We start from the raw sequence: 4563 nt of genomic DNA on the forward strand, positions 1-4563 counted from the left end.
GAAAGAAAGAAAGAAAGAAAGAAAGAAAGAAAGAAAGAAAGAAAGAAGGAAAGAAAGAAAGAAAAACTTAAACTTCTGGGAGGCAAGATGGTGGAGTAAAAAGTAAGTAGCTCTTACTCTCCCTTATTGACCTCTGAAAACCTAGAAAATATCACCCCAGGAAAAACCCTGGAACAGCTGAGCCAGCAGAAGATGGGGTGCAATAGTCTTGTAGCCCAAGAAGCTTGGGGGATTAACAGAAAAGGCACCTCTTGCTCTGGGGGAGGGGTAGAAGTACAGGACAGAAAGCATCCCAGCAAGCCAGCAGCAAGCCCCACCTCAGCAAACCAGGGGGAGATCCTGAGCCCCAGGGTGGTGGAGCAGGCAACCACCAACACTAGGAGCCCTGAATGCTTCAGCACAGGCAGGGGAACCAGTAAACACCAGCTTGGAAAACCATTATGTGTGCCAGTCATTCTCTAGCAGCCAAATGTTCTAGTGCTTCAGCACTAAGCTGGCAGATATCCTCCAACAGCTAAACATTTGAGTGCTCTAAAGAAACCCAGATGAGCAAGCATCCTCCAGGGGCCAGAGTCCCCACTCCCACCCCAAGAGCTCCAGTGCTGCTGACCCCAGCTCAGCACTAGGTAAGCTGCCAGACCCCTACAGCCTCTAGCTACCAGCACCTGAGGCCCCAGCAGACAAAGGTAGTGACCAGGTCCTGGGCTCCCAGCATAAGAAGCTTGGGTCAGTGTCCCCTGTGCTCCAGCAGAAGAGCTCAATTTTATTTTTTTTGGTTTTTTTTTCTGATGTGATTTTTATTTTTTTTATCTTTTTTCGATTTTTTTATTAATTTATTTTGATTTATCAATAATCACTTCCATATGCTTTTGAGTTTAAAATTTTTCTCCCCCTTCCTCCCCACCACCCTCCACAAGATGGTGCACAATCTGATATAAGCTATATATTTACATTCATATTAAACATATTATCGCATTAGTGGTGTTGCAAGTAAAAATTAAAACCAATAGGAGGAACCATCAGAAAAAGGAAACAAAACTCAACAGAAGTGAAAAAAATAGTAATTCGACTTCCATAGTTCTTTCTTTGGATGTGGATAGCATTTTCCATCACAAGGCCTCTGGAGATGTCTTAGATCCTTGTATTGCCAGGAAGGGTTAAGTTTATCAATATTAGTCATCACACAATGTGGTTGTTATTGTGTACAATGTTCTCTTGGTTCTGCTCACTTCACTCAGCATCAGACCATACAAGTCTTTACAGGTTTTTCTGAAGTCAGCCTGTTCATCATTTCTTATAGCACAATAGTATTCCATCACATTCATATACCACAACTTGCTCAGTCATTCCCCAATTGATGGGCATCCTCTCAATTTCCAATTCTTTGCCACCACAAAAAGAGCTGCTATGAATATTTTTGTACATGTAGGTCCTTTTCCCATTTGTGTGATCTCTTTGGGATAAGTCCTAGAAGTGCTATTGCTGGGTCAAAGGGTATGCACATTTTTATAAGCCTTTGGGCATAGTTCCAAATTGCTCTCCAAAATGGTTGGAACATTTCACAACTCCACCAACAATGCATTAGTGTTCCAATTCTCCCACATTTTCTCCAACATTTATCATTTTCCTGTTTTGTCATGTTGACCATTCTGATAGGTGTGATGTGGTACCTCAGAGTTGTTTTGATTTGCATTTCTCTAATCAATAGTGATTTAGAGCATTTTTTCATATGACTATAGATGGCTTTAATTTCTTCACCTGAGAGCTGTCTGTTCATATCCTTTAACCATTTATCAATTGGGGAATGGCTTGTATTCTTATAAATTTGACTTAATTCTCTATATATTTTAGAAATGAGGTCCTTATCAGAGAGACTGGTTGTAAAAATTCTTTCCCAATTTTCTACCTTCCTTCTAATCTTAGGTGCATTGGTTTTGTTTGTGCAAAAACTTTTCAATTTAATGTAATCAAAATTATCTATTTTGCTTTTTGTAATGTTCTCTATCTCCTGTTTGGTCATGAATTCTTCTGTTCTCCATAGATCTGACAAGTAAACTATTCCTTGGAGATCTCAACTTTAAAAGCCAGGAAATATGGGGCAGCTAGGTGGCACAGTGGATAGAGCACTGGCCCTGGAGTCAGGAAGACCTGAGTTCAAATTCAGCCTCAGACACATAGACTTACCAGCTGTGTGACCCTGAGCAAGTCACTTAGCTCCATTGCTAGCCAAAAAAAGAAGCCAGGAAATAGGCAAACACAATGACTAGAAAGCAGAAACAGACAATGACCATAGATTTTTATTATGGGGACAAGGAAGATCAAAACACAAATTCAGGAGAGGACAACATACCCACATGCAAAACCTCAAAAGGGCATATGAACTGGTCTCAAGTCTAAAAGCCTTCTTGGAGGAGCTCAGAAAGGATTTTAAAAGTCAAATAAGAGGGGTAGAAGAATAATTGGGAAAGGAAATGAGAGGTAAGCAAGAGAGAGTCAATAGCTTGAAAAAAGGACAGAAATTGACTGTCGAAAACAAGTCCTTAAAAAATACAATTAGCCAAATGGAAAAAAAGTACACTGAAGATCAACTCCTTCAAAAGTAGACTGGACCAAATGGAAAAAGAGGCACAAAAACTCACTGAAGAGAAGAATTCCTTAAAAAGTAGAATGGGCCAAATGAAAAAGGAGGTACAAAATCTAACAGAAGGAAGCAATTCATTAAAAAATTAGAATTGGGCAGGTGGAAGCCAAAGACTCTATGAGATATCAAGAATCAGTCAAACAGAAACAAAAGAATGAAAAAAAAATAGAAGAAAACGTAAAATACCTCATTTGTAAAGCAACCAACCTGGAAAACAGATCCAGGAGAGACAATTTAAAAATTATTGGTCTACCTGAAAACCATGATGAAAAAAAAACCTGGACAGTGTCTTTCAGGAAATTATCAAGAAAAACTGCCCTGAGGTCCTAGGACCAGAAGGTAAAATAGTCATCTAAAAAATCCACCAATCACCTCCCGAAAGAGATCCCAAATTGAAAATACAGAAGAATATTATAGCCAAATTCTAAAATTACAAAGAAAAAATACTGTGAGCAGCCAGAAAGAAACAATTTAAATATCATGGAACAACAGTCAGGATTACGTAGGACATTGAAGCTTCTACATTAAAAGAAGGGGGGGATAGAATACAGTATTCCATAAGGCAAAGGATCAACTACCTAGCAAAACTGAGCATAATCTATCAGGGGAGGAGATAGATAGTCAACAAAGTAGGGGATTTCCAAGCCTTCCTGATGAAAAGACCAGAGCTCAACAGAAAAATTGATCTTCAAATACAAGATTCAAAAGAGGCATAAAAAGGTAAACAAGAAAGAAAAAAAAACATGTTATTAATAAGGGCAAACTGTTTACATCCCTACAAGGGAACACGACACATGTAACTCTTGAGAGCTATATCATTATAATGATATTTAAAAGGGGTATACATAGACAGAGGGCATGGGTATAAGTTGACTTTGATGTGATGATAAAAAATCTAATTAAATGGTGAAAAGGGATTGTTCTGGGAGAAGAGGAAAGAAGGAGGCAGAGAAGGGTAAATTACTTCACATGAAAAGGCACAAAAATCTAATACAGTAGAGGGAAAGAAGGGAGGGAGATGAGCATTGTTTGAACCTTACTGTCATCAGCTCATTTAGGTATAGGAATCTAACTTATCCTATAGGAAGTAGGAGGGGAAAGGGAAAAGAAAAAGCAGGGGATGAATAGAAGGGAGGGAAAAAGTAGTAAGGGTAAAGGGGAAGAAAAGGGAAGGGGCTAATAGAAAGGAGAGCAGATTGAGGGAGGCAGAGGTTGAAAGTAAAACTCTAGTGAGGAGGGAAAGGGAAAAAAGAAAGAGTAAAGCATAAACAGGGGCGGGGGAAATATGATGGAGAGAAAGACACAGCCAGTGATCATCACTGTGAATGCGAATGGGATGAACTGTCCCACAAAACAGAAGCCGATAGCAGAGTGGACTAAAAACCAGAATCCCACGATATGTTGTTTAAAAACCCGGAAAGACTTGTATGGACTGATGCTGAGTGAAGTGAGCAGAACCAGGAGAACACTGTACACAGTAACAGCCATGTTGTGTGATGACTGACCTTGACAGACTTAGCTCTTCTCAGCAATGCAAGGATCTGAGACAACTCCGAAAGACTCACAGTGGAAAATGCTTTCCACATACGGACAAAGAACTGAACGCAGATAGAAGTGTACTATTTGCTCTCCTTTTCTTTTGTTGTTTTGTTTTGTTTCTTCTTTCTCATGGTTCTTCCCATTAGTTCTAATTCTTCTTTACATCACGACTACTGTGAAAATATATTTAGTGTGAATGTATAAGTAGAGCCTATATCAGATTGCACACATCTTGGGGGGGGGCAGAAGAGAGAGGGGAGGAAATTTAAAACTAAAAATCTTATGGAAGTGAATGTTGAAAACTAAAAATAAATTAATTAATTATAGAAAAAGAAAGAAGGAAGAAAGAAAGAAAGAAAGAAAGAAAGAAAGAAAGAAAGAAA

The sequence above is a fragment of the Vombatus ursinus genome, unplaced genomic scaffold, assembly GCF_900497805.2.
Source record: "Vombatus ursinus unplaced genomic scaffold, bare-nosed wombat genome assembly UNPS02014797.1, whole genome shotgun sequence".
Taxonomy (NCBI): Eukaryota; Metazoa; Chordata; class Mammalia; order Diprotodontia; family Vombatidae; genus Vombatus; species Vombatus ursinus.